The 12,644-nt window shown below is 35.0% G+C and overlaps 1 protein-coding gene across 14 annotated transcripts in view; it reads left to right on the top strand.

Moving 5' to 3' along the window:
• The window catches only part of IMMP2L (inner mitochondrial membrane peptidase subunit 2), a 410,600-nt gene that overhangs the window by 272,452 nt on the left and 125,504 nt on the right, over positions 1 to 12,644 (top strand). The window lies entirely within an intron of this gene.

Here is a 12,644-nt window from a genome sequence, read left to right on the forward strand (position 1 = left end):
GGGCTGGATAGAAATAAATTACCACTAGATGTAAATAAAAAGTTTTTGTGGGAACAGTATTACTTTGAAGAAAATGCTTGCTCGAAAAGGTTTCTTTTTCCCAGGTACACAGTGGAATAGACATACAGGTGTGGGGGGGGGTGTGAATCCCTGGTTTCCCATACTGAGATGTGAATGACCCTGGGAGATCTCAGACAATATGGCAGACTGTGACTCAATTCATTTAGATAATGATTCTTGCTCTGGTGTAGTGACTGTTTGAGAAGTATTTGACAGCTGCAATTCAGCTCAAGGATTTGAATTTGATTTCAGTGGGCCCTAGTTAATAGCATGGGCACTGTGAAATATGTCTATGTTTTTTTTTTTTTTATCTTGTAGTCAATACAATTCCTTTTTCATTGAAAAATTCTCAATTTAATTGAATTATCTCAGTTTGAGAAATCAAAATAAATTGTTGTGTCTCTAGTGAAGCAAAATATCTAGAACAAAGGAGATAATTTGATGTCCATAAACTACAGAAATCTACAGATAAAACTACCTATCACTTTCAAGAGCTAAAGAGAGAGGAGTACTGTCTTTTATTGACCTGTGTCCTTAAGAAGGTACTTATATTGCTGATATTAGTGCTGTAATGCATATAAGTGATAAGAATGTTATTCATGTTTCAGTATCCCTCATTTATTTCTGTGGCAATATCAGAAAGAAATTTCAATGTAAGGTAACTTCAAGGGTTACTTTACATTGTTCTATGTTATTAACATATTTGCCTTAATTTTTGAAACTGAGTGTAGATTTTGATAAAAAAAGAAGGTTTAATAACATAAGTTCTAGCTTTAGGAAATTAACTCAGCTGTACATTCAAACTCTTTAAGACTTGGAACTTTTCATTAACATTTGCGGTTGTTCCTGGCCAAATGGACAAAGGTGGCACAAGTGTGTTCAGAATACTGATGAGCCCGCAGGTTAGTGAATCACTCATGGACACAGAAGACTCTACAATGATCCTCAGTGGCCATGGTAAACCTGGTTAGATTATTTATTGACAGAAATACTGGTAGAAATCTCAGTAATTCAGATGTGCATTATTATTTTTTTTTAAGTTTTTTTTTTATTTGAAGGTGTGACAATCATCCCAGAGCTTTTTGCTGTACGTCTTGGTCTTGGCTGGGATAGAGTTAATTTACTTCCTGTAGCTGGTACGGTGCTGTGTTTTTTTGGCTTTAGAATGAGAATTATGTTGATAACAAAGTGATGCTTCAGTTTTATATGAATAGTGTTTACTGTAAATCAAGGACTTTCCAGTTTCCCATGCTTTGCCAGTGAGAAGGTGCACAACAATCCAGGAAGGAACATGGCCCAGACAGCTGACCCAACTGGGCACAGGGATATTCCATATCACAGAGTGTCATACTCAGTGTGTAACCTGCAGGGAGCTGGCTGGAGGACACTGATCACTGCTTGGGGACAGGTGGTGAGCAATTTTATTGTGCATCACTTGCTGTTCTGGAGTTTTATTCCTCTCTTTCTCTTTTCAGTAATAACAACAACAACAATCACAAAGCAGAGTGAATATTATTGTATTACTTTCTGTTATTGTTGTTGTTATTAGCATTATATTTTATTTCCTCTCCGTTATTAAACTGCTCTTTCTCAACCCATGAAGTTTACCTTGTCTTTCCAACTCCGCTCCCTGCCCCTGGCAGGGAAGTTTGGAGTGAGCAAGTGGCTGTGTGGCATTTACTTTCCAGCTGCAATTAAATCTGACAATCAGTATTGCCATGGGTTAAGATAAGAAGAGCGATAGGCAATATGTTCTGTGATCCTGTAGTTGTGCTTTCGTAGCTGGATGAATTATCTTTGTTTGATCCATTTGGAGCATGATTAGGGATAATACTAGAAAGTTGCGTTTTCATATCTTATTAATTAAAGTAAGTTAATTAGCATTTTAATGTTTGTTAATTACTGAAAGTGATGGAAGATCAAATAGGCAGAGCCATTAGTGACATAGGAAAGGTCCCTTATATTTTGACTTGAGTTCAGGAGTTGACTCCAGGCAGAAAAATCCTGCTTTTCAAATCTTAATTCTAAAAGTATTTAATGACATGAAAATTGTGATATTTTAAAAATAACTATGACTGACTTAGATTTTTTGAAAAGGTGTGTAGGTGAAAAATCTATAATAGGTCCATTTTCAACTTTTATTTTCTATTTTGCAGGTAGTTAGACATTATACTACATAATAATTTTCCTTTTGAAATATAATTTGAGGCATTGCAAAATGCTACAAACGCACTGAAATAAAAACGCTGTCATTACAGTTTTCTGTTCCTGCTTCCAGTCTAGTTGCTAGTCAGGTGAAATGAGTTTGGTAGTGTCTTGTAAATCATTAGAAGCATCCAATAAATGCCACACATCTGTAAAAGATAATTTAATTTAATTAAGCTGGTACAACTTCCTCTTCAAAAGAATTCAAAGAATTTAAAGAATGGACAAAAAAATCCCCAGTTAGTCCTTGCAAATGAGTCTATAGGTCAGCTTGTATACAGACAATATTGCAAAGTGTAGCTCCCATAGATCAGAATTTGTGTTGTTTTCACAGGAGAAATAGCTTTAAGTGGAAAACCGGTTCCTGAAGACTGTTTAAATGATAAGTTTTACAAAGGAGGCCTTATTTTAAAAGTCAATATAATCTAATTTGTTAAAAATTAATGTTGGTGTTATAAAGCACTTGGAATAAATTGAAATTAAACTTATTTATCTTAAATGCATTACTGGTAATTCAAAAATCTATAGTAATCTTTCACAGATGAGTTATGGTATGTTTTCAGTAACAAAAATAAATGATGCTTTATGCAAAGGAAATCAAAATTGGTGTTAAGCTAGTAAAATTTGAAATCAAGTCTATTCAGTGCCTTGTTGAACTAATTTGTTTTCCTTCTATCTGTTACAGTTCTACAGGTCTGCAGGAGATTAGTTATGTTTTTTTTCCTCTATTTGGTTGCTTCTTAATACTGTACCTGAGTTAAGAATGACCAGTGAGCCTCTAGCAGGAATAATTTTTAAAAAAAGATTATGTTTGGGAATATTGTTAGGCTCTTCAGGAGTTAGTATTCTGAACTGAATGCTTCAGGAAAATGCTGTGTGTGTTTATACATTGCATCTTGCAAAATTGCTCTGAAGATGTGAAAAAGGAAATACTCCTTGTTTCTCAAAGCATGATAATACAGGCATAGATCCTTGAACTATTAAACTGTAGGTCTAAACCAACTTTCCAACAATAACTTTTATTACAAGGTTTATCATTAAGTTGTAGAAACTATTGCCACAGAAAGTTAGGAAGGTAAGAGGTATAATGGGATTTGAAAAAGGGTAGAGAATTAATAGAAATAAAGCCCATCCATCAGTAGCTGTTAAATGCAGCAGTCACTGTTATTAACTTTATGTACTCTAGTTATCAAGTTCATGCAGGCTGTTATAGTTTTTCCAGTCAAAGATACCATACTTCCTTAAATTATAAGTAAAATTTGTCATTCTGTCCACTTATTGGAGAACCCTTTCAGCTTCAAACTGTCATTACTCCATACAAATGTTTGGTTGCTTTTTTTATTCTCAGAAAGTTGGTGTCAGTGGCATCCACTATCCCTTTAGTGTAAAAAAGACAATCATTAAGGGTTTTTTATTTTTTGGGGCTTTTTTGTTTTACTAAATCAACTCAATTTTGTCAGATATTATGACTGCCATTATTTTTTTCACTGAGGTCCAGGAATGATTTTCCAACAAAACAGCTGTCTTCACCCAGAGACCATACTGCTGGATAACAACTTGTATTAGATTACACCAAAAAATCCATGCCTGCCTCTAGAAAGCAGAGCAGCCTTCAGAAAAACTCAGACTTTGCCAGTATTGGAGCCCAAGAATCTCTCTGTACAAAACATCTTCAGGACAATCACCTGGCAGGAATTACATGAAAACTTTTGCTTTTTAATCATAGAGAAGAAATTTATATTCACTAGTGCTGTAGTAAGACTCTATTTGTTCCTTCTTTCCTCACTGCTCCCCGCACATAGGCCCCTGGTAACTATTTGAGGTACTGCTTATGTGCTAAGGTACTGCTTGCAATGGCTAATAGTTAGAGCAGGAAAATGGATTATCAGTAAAATACATTAAAATCTAGAAATCACAGTAGATGATTGCACACAGGGTATGTTTATGGCTGTGTCTTTGTCAAAGTCTACTGTGTCTGTCTTTGGGTTGGGAATATAAATCTGTGAGTGGTCAGAGCTGCATTGACAGGAGTGGGAGATGTGCAGACATGAGAACAGGTTGTACTCTACAGAGACACAGCACCATCCTTATAGATTACAAATTTTGCAGTATCTTTTGTGTTGACTGTCTTCATATTGTTCTTGGTTCTTTATATATCTAAAGGACATAGTAGCAGTCAAATTACCTTAGATGAAATCTCATCCTCTAAAATATTCTTATTTTGTGTCTATGTACACAGAATATATATCTCACCAGTTTATATATCTCTGCGGTTTATTTCGTAGTACTTACTGTTAGGTAGTGATGGGATTTTTTTTTTTAGCCAATGAAAGTTTTCTTTTAGGCGTAGCTGTACTGCTCTGTTATGACTCTTTATCATTGATTGTATTCTTGCAAGTCTCCTAAACAGAGTTTCCATTGATTTTTATTCTATTTCCACACAAAGTTCCTGCATGACTGGACTCCATTTCTGTAAATGCAAATTATGGGAATGTATATTGGTGCATTGTTTTTAACCCAGAAAAACAAATTGAGAAATGAACGATGAAGATTTTCTGTATCCATAATGAATTTTTAAGGTTCTGTCAATTTTTAGGCCCAGTAGTAAAGGTACAAAAAGCTGGATTTCTGAAATTTGGCATTATGACCAGTGCTGTGATACACACAAGTGTTTTAGGAAAAGAAAAATACCATTGTGTCCTAGACCAGACATAGATTTCAGTGTGCATTTTGAGACAGAAAGACAAAAGTAATACATAACAAGTACAGCAGAGGGCCCCATGCCCTCAAACTCAGCATGGGCAGCAGCACTTGCCCCGCCAGATGTTGGCCCAATGGGACTTTTTCAGCCTGGAGAAGAGAAAGCTTTGAGGTGACCTAACAGAAAGCCCTCAGTATCCATGGAGAGGTTAGCAAGAAGGTGGAGCTAGGCCAAGTGGTGCACTGGCCATAGAAGTTCAGACTAGATTAAAAAACCCTTCTCTTTGAGGATGGTCAGGTAATAGGGCTCTTGCCACAGGAGCTGTCGCCTTCATCCTTGGAGGTGCAAGGCCTGACTGAATAAAGCCTTCAATAATGGACCTCAAAGCTCACCCTGGTTTTGGCAGGAGTTTGGACTGATGACCTCCTGATGAGCCCTGCAACCTGAAGTATCCTATTATTCTACGATAGGAAATACTATTTTTCAAATGTGTGACTTCACATTTAGATGAATGTTTTCTCTGTTGGAAGCTTAAAAAAAATGCAGTGTAGTCATCTCATTTAAGACAGCATGTCTTTCATAGACATTTTTCTTTAAAGAAACACATTTTATTTCTGTTTCACTGAAAGTTGATTTGCTGCCAAGGCATCAGATGGTTAGAAAAGACATTCATACAACTAGAGTCATCCCAATAGGAAGCTCAATAGGTTGTCTTTATAAAGATTTTTAAAAAGTGAGCAGTGAGAGACTAAAATGCATTGACACTTTAAATATCCTGTAGTTAATAAAATGCCATCATGTCTTTCAACTGTAAAAAATTGCTTTCTTTTTGCAACCTCTGGATACAAATGTCATTGGTCATCTGAAATTTGGCCTTGAAATCCATATTTAGACATCAGAATAAAGGGTGTGTTTAGTAAAAATGTTCTTTGTTCTGAACAGCTTAGAAGTGCATCTTCTCAGTGTTTAGATGTCTGGTTAAGCAGTTTGTGGATATAAGCTTAGCTTCATTTCAACCCTGGTGCTCATCTATGTGTGTTGCATTAAAAGCTTACTGTGACAAGAACAAAGATGAGGGTAGGAGGAAGGAAAGAGTATTAAACCCATTTTATAGATGAGAAAGTCAGGATGAAAGATGTTGTTGTAGGCTTATGCTTATATAAGAAGCTTGTGGAACAGATATTAACTGAGCTCCCCTGGCTCCTCATCTCAGAAAATGAACAATAAGTTCATGTATTTGTCAGCACAGATTTTTCTAGGTGTATTGGAAGGCAAACAGGTTCAAAACCTGGAAATTCATGCACTTTCCTCCTGTAAATTGAAGCTACAATTTCTATTAACTCAAGCAGTATTAGGACCAGACATATTCTTATGTTTGCAATTTGAGGAAAAACATGCTGAAACAAAATACTCTGCTCTGAATAACGTAAATAAATCTTACTAGTTATTTCACCTTAAAGCAGTGCAAAAGTCCTCTTTCTGTCTTACTTGAATATATTTTGTGAACTGAACTCAGCCAGTGACACTGTGAAAGAGTTGTATCTACATACCATAATGAGTATAAAACTGTCTTGCAAGATAGTCTCAGTATGAGGTTGTTTTATTATTTACATCCTTATTCTGACTTTAAAGGCCCAAATGATGACTTTCTTGGTGTGGGCGTGTATCGGTGTGTGTGTGTGTGTTTCCATCTGAATTTCTTTGTCTCCTTTGAAGAAAGATTTAAGCAGATTTTCTGTTCATTTCAAATTGAGTAATGGTCAGGTAACTGCAAATGACTGAGGTGGTGATTTTTAAAAGGTTTTCTTGATCCCCTTACATTTCTACGCACAAGACATACAAGCCCACTCTTCCCTCCTCCCCTCCATCCCTCAGAACTGGAGATGCTACTTGCTCATGTGATTGATTTAAGCTGATCATATTCATGATACTCCAGTCTAATGATAAAATTAATTCCCCTCTCAACACATGTGCAGCTGCATCACTTTTGATGCTGTATATAGAAAAAGAGCGAAAAGAGAAAAAGAGCCTCCAGTGTTCTTCCTAAATGCTCATATTTCCAATGCTTTCACCTGGGCTCCCTTTTGGAATTGCTGAAAGCAGCTTAAGTGAACACCATGTACTTGTCATTGCAATGAGCTGACAGGGACCACATGTCTGCTTACCAACTCCAGCTGAAGTGCAGTAACTCCTTAAAACGCACTGACACTGCCGTTTGGGATCATCTGAGCAGGCTCATGGGATCAGAGCCTCAGCTGGTATGACGACTCTCAGCTCTGCTACTGTTAAGAGAAATAGGCCAATTGAGTCTAAATGAAAATCTGGTTAAAATATTTTTTTAAGGATAACAGTATATATAAAGAAAATATTTTTGGGGGGATTAGACTGTATGTAAAGAATACAAAAAATATCATCTCTTCAAATTTGATTTTATGCATTTCATGTTTTTCCACTGAGTGGAGAAAGGAATATAAAATTCTACACAGAATGAACTGATAATGCTTTAGCTATGATTTTTTTTTTAACTTAGAAAAATAGTGTGAATTTTCCCCTTTGTTTGTTTCATTTCTTCATGAGATTTATAGCCTGACAGTTTTTTAGTGCTCCTGCTTATTTTACTGCACTGTTTGTCAGCCATATGAAATTATTTGCTATATTTTAATTTGAAAATTTTAACATAGTGTTTTTTACTATGGAAAATTTACAAATATATGCTAGCAGAAATATTAATTGTAAATTGTTAATTTAAAAAGATTGCCTCTATAGTTTTGTCGTGCAAACCGATCTGATGTCCTGAATAGTTCACAACAGCAGAACTAATAAGGTTTTGAAATTGATCACCACAGTGGTTATGAGATTCAAATGAGAACAAGAGGGAAAATGACTATTATCTTTTAAAATTATTGTATAACTGACTGTTGTTGACATTCTGCTTCTGTGGAGGAAATTGTGTGATGAAACTGTAGTGTATTTTGGGTATAATGGGTGACAAGTCATAAACTAGAGTCTCCAGCATCCGTGCAGAGGGAGAAAAGAAATATTTTTTGTTTTACTGTAGTCTGTAGGCAGTGATTGCAAAAATTATTGTTCGCTGACCATTAGGCCACAAAGTTTTTAATATGCAGGCAAAAAAAAGGTTATGATCAACTGTATGCCATGCATTTATAGAACTTTGGATAGATCCCAGCTAGCATGTAATATGACTATGTTTCTATTTTGTATAGCAAAAATTAAATTAATATTTAATCATTTATAATAGCATCAGTGGGAGCAAGTGATAAATGCTGAAAAAGACTGAGATAGAATTTGCTGTAGTTGAAAACCAGAGTAGAGTCACCTGCTAGTAGAAATGGGAGTCTAATAAGTGATGGACTTATAGAAGAGATAAAATAAAATGGATGAGGAAATCACTGAAATAGGCTAGAAATAGGTATATGCCAAAAAGAAAAAGGTGAGTTTTAATGGATTTAGGAGAACTGATCTGTTGATTGGCTGAATTAATCACAATCCAACTGCTCGTGCAAAAGCCCCAAAATTGCCTAGGTGCAGCATAATGGAAATAGAGGGCACATATAATGAAAAGGACCAGTATTGTGTGTATACACAGGAGTATTATGGAGCATGTCTTATCATATTCTGATATAATATATGTAGATAAGATCATATTTAAAAGAAGGGTTTAGGCTTATAGTAATAAAAGTCACTGTACTGTTTCTAAAACTTATGCAGTAGTTAAAACTTTAATTAAACAGGTTTTCAAGAATGGGGAGTAGAGACTGAGTTCATAAACCAGACAGATATGATTTGTAAATGAAGAAGAGAGCTAATTAAGCCAAGCATAGCAGCATAATATTAATTTTTAAAAACACTTCAAGTATATTTGTAATAAATCTTGCTGCAGCTACTGCATATTTCCTAATGAATTATTCTACTGTTTAGATTCATTGTCTATGCTGCCAATAGTCCATGGCCAGGTAAAAAATTGTATCCTTAGGCATTACACTAATGTTTATTTCAGCACAATTAACTCTTTGAGCTGAATTTATGGAAAGGTCAAAAATGACAGAAGGAATATTTAAGCAGGATATTTTTAATCTGTGTAAGTTTTATTCAAATGCTTTTAATTCTAGTTTCTTTGCTGGGGAGACAGAGGTGAACATGGAGTTCTTGCTGATCTCTATCAAGAGATCTCTGTCACATGGGATAGAAGAGGCCTCTATTATATGTATAGCAGACAATTAAAAGAGTTAGTGAACTGCTACATTTCCTTCCATATGAAAAAAAGTCTTCAACTCTGTGTTTATACACTGTCAGATAGCTAAGTCAAAAAGCACTTGCTGATGTTTGGCTGCAGTTTTTCTTAGTGTCTCTGTGTTTCCTCAAACTATTTGCCTAAAAACCTTGAACATTTTCAATTATTTGAAAGATGTAATAAACCTATTATGATGTTAATTCTTTGGTTGAGTTTCTGTATTTTTTAAAGGAAGCTTTAGTTTCCTGGTAGATTGCAGAGAGTAGCTTAATTTTGTCGTCTTCTGCTGGGAAATATTTGAACAGGTGCAGTTAGATCAGCTTTAGATATGTTCTTTTGAGATCTCTACTACATAGAATATGAAAATTTGGGTTTGTTTCTGAAGCAGTAACAAATGCCTGAGACTTTTGAACTGAATTTTCCCCCTCTGTCCATTCAAATATTCTAAATTCTCTTTTTTTAATTTTTTTTTTTTTTTCTAGAGCGTATTAGAGGTATAGTTAATATTGAATTCTTCATAATTACTTTCCATCTTTCTGGACTACATAGACTTAAACTGTTTCACAATTTTAATTAGTAATATCTTTATCCCTTTTACTACTATTCATGCTTGAGACTACCCAAACATGGGCAAGAATAGCAGACATACCAGGAATGCTACGCATATGTCTACTGAGTTTTGTAGAAAGTTTCTTAAAATCTGGAGTATTCTCTGTGTTTCTGACTATTCACTATCTGCTGAGCAGACAGGCTTTCCTGGGAGCACACTAAGTAATGTTATGTACAGTCTTAATGAAGAAAACCCAAACTTTTATTGAAAACAAAATTTTAAAATAGTTTTTAAAAGAGCATGTGACAGAAAGAAAAGAGGAAAGCTATACCCACAGCTGACTGGAAAGGAGGAAACTGTAATGTCACAAACTGTTTTGTCACCAGACAAAATTGTCTTTCCCATAATTTTCTCCAGCACCACAGATATTCCATTGAACACTTCCCACCATGATTATTTGGTTAAAGCAGGATCAGCTTGGTGTCCCAGCTGGCTTCATTTACATACTAGTGCTGAAATTTCTGGCTGCAGCAACTGGCTAGGTACAGATGTTGCACTCATATAACTGTTTGTGAAGTTCTGTGCATGTATATTTCTGGAAGTTTTTTATGTTTTTATGTTTTAAGTTTTCATTACAAAAAAATTGTCTACTAATATTATCTACTGAGCTCTACATATTTCTGACAATAAAGTTATAAACCTCAAACTAGAAAATAAAAGATGAAAGAAGAGTGGGAGGAGAAAGGATGAGTTAAAAATCAGTCATAATCCATTCCTGTGAGAAACCCCTCATCAGAGACCTATCAAAGTCTTGCAGTTCAATGACATGGCACCATGAGGACAAGTGAATTTGAGAGTAAGAGGTAAAAGTATTGCCATAGCAGCCTTGTCAGTGCAAGACAACAAAGTCAAAAGCAGACTTCAGTTCTAAAAGTGAAATGTTACAGGTCTGTAAAGGGAAAGCCATTATTGTTACAAACCTTAAAGCACAGGGCAACTTCCTCACCTTTCATATCTCAGTGTATAATGTACTTTTTTATGGTTCTGAAGAACAAGAGAAGTCAGACCATTTTGTAGGTAATTTGATACTTGCTATTTAAAGTAGAGACCTAAAAATTCTGCCTGGACAGAAATAACCATTTACTGTAGAAATATTTGCACCAACAGTTTATCAGCTGATGCAGTGCAGTGTAGTTTAACTCATCCTGTAACCCTCCTTTTCTTTTAATTTTTAGGGAATGTGTAGGAAATTTTGTTTCTGTTCCCTGTCCTCAACATCATGCTTGCATATTCCCCATGTATCTCTGTACCAGTGCTGAACTCAGTCTGTAAAACCTTTTGCAGAGTTAATTGAGTTCAGTTCCTTTGTATCCTTTGATGTACATAACAGAGTTTAGAAGTGTTAGAAACACTTGCAGATATCTTTTCACTATCACATGATACACAGGCATGTAAAAATAATTTTTAACACGCCAAGGTATGTTGGACATCTACTTTTTGACCCAAAGTTGTCTTTTACAAGAGCTTAAGATTTTTATGGCAAGTTTCACCTTTTAACCGCTTGTTTTTTTTCTGCTCTACTTATCTGTTAGATGCTGACTTGCTGCCAGAAGAAGGGCAAGAGATTAACATATGTTGATGAAAAATATTTTTTCCTTAGACTCTTAGTGATTACCTCCTTAGGTGTCTTTTCTGCTATGAGCACTTTCCATGTTGTACATTCAGTGCTGAAAGATCATGCAATTCGTATTTGAAATTGTTGCATTAAAGGTCTTCTAAAATTAGCTGTTGAAAATTGAGTGATGAATTTAAAAAGTCTTTTGGTACAACTGTTAATTTCCAAAGCAAAAAAACTCTTGAGTTTCACAGGCTTAATGGGTGGGATTCAGTTGCTTTAAACTTACCTATCCAGTGCCATTTTAGATGTCCTTGTTATCCTGTCTGGTTTTACAAGCTACAGTTTCAGAAAGGCACAATTCCCTTGAACACTGTGTTATCGCTGCCCTTGTCATGAGTATGTCTCAGCAGACTACCTAAAATAGCACCAGTCATTTATGTGTAGGCAGACAAGTCACTCTTCATAACAAATTCGATGGTTCAGGAAAAGCAATTAAAAATATCATGCTGAAGTTTTGGCAAACACTCAGCAACCTTTTGGGCTTTTTTTTACTCATTTACTGTATAAAAATTGTTCTTTGAATTTTCTTACATGTACATAAAGCTAGTTTAGGGATGGTGGGCCCTTTTGCAGTGTAAGTAGACACCTTTTACAGCAATGAATGAAAACTATTTGACTTTGGCCTATTGTTTGTCTCCCAAGTATACACACAGGTTGATATTTGATGGATGATCAGTAACAGAAGAGTATCCCTGATGTTAAGGTGTGTGATAAGCTTCCAGTGTGATTGTTTTGTAGTCATTATTGAGTGTGTGATTACTGGGACAGTTGCTTTATTCTAGAGAAGAAATTTTGACTATGTTGTATTACTGTGACAGCCTACTGTAATTTATATTTATAATACAGTAATTTATAATCCTAAATTTATAAGCAAGCCCTTCTAAATATTTCATATAATGTATTTGGATTTTCAACGTGAATATATATAAATATATTTTATAAATATATGTATGTGATGTATGCATGAATGAGAATCATTCATGTGATGTATACATGAATGAGAAGCCTGCGAAATGTTTAGGAATTAAAAGGTATATGAAAGGTCTGCTAAAAAAAGAACTGAAAAATAGATTGAAATGAATCATGATTCAGCTTTTCAAACCTTGTTTCTATGTTGTCTGACTGAAACTTTCAGTCTAAATAGAACTTAAATGTATAATATATGCTTAGACACCATGTCTTTAATTATGAGAAATTC

The sequence above is a fragment of the Taeniopygia guttata genome, chromosome 1A (genome assembly GCF_048771995.1).
Source record: "Taeniopygia guttata chromosome 1A, bTaeGut7.mat, whole genome shotgun sequence".
Taxonomy (NCBI): domain Eukaryota; kingdom Metazoa; phylum Chordata; class Aves; order Passeriformes; family Estrildidae; genus Taeniopygia; species Taeniopygia guttata.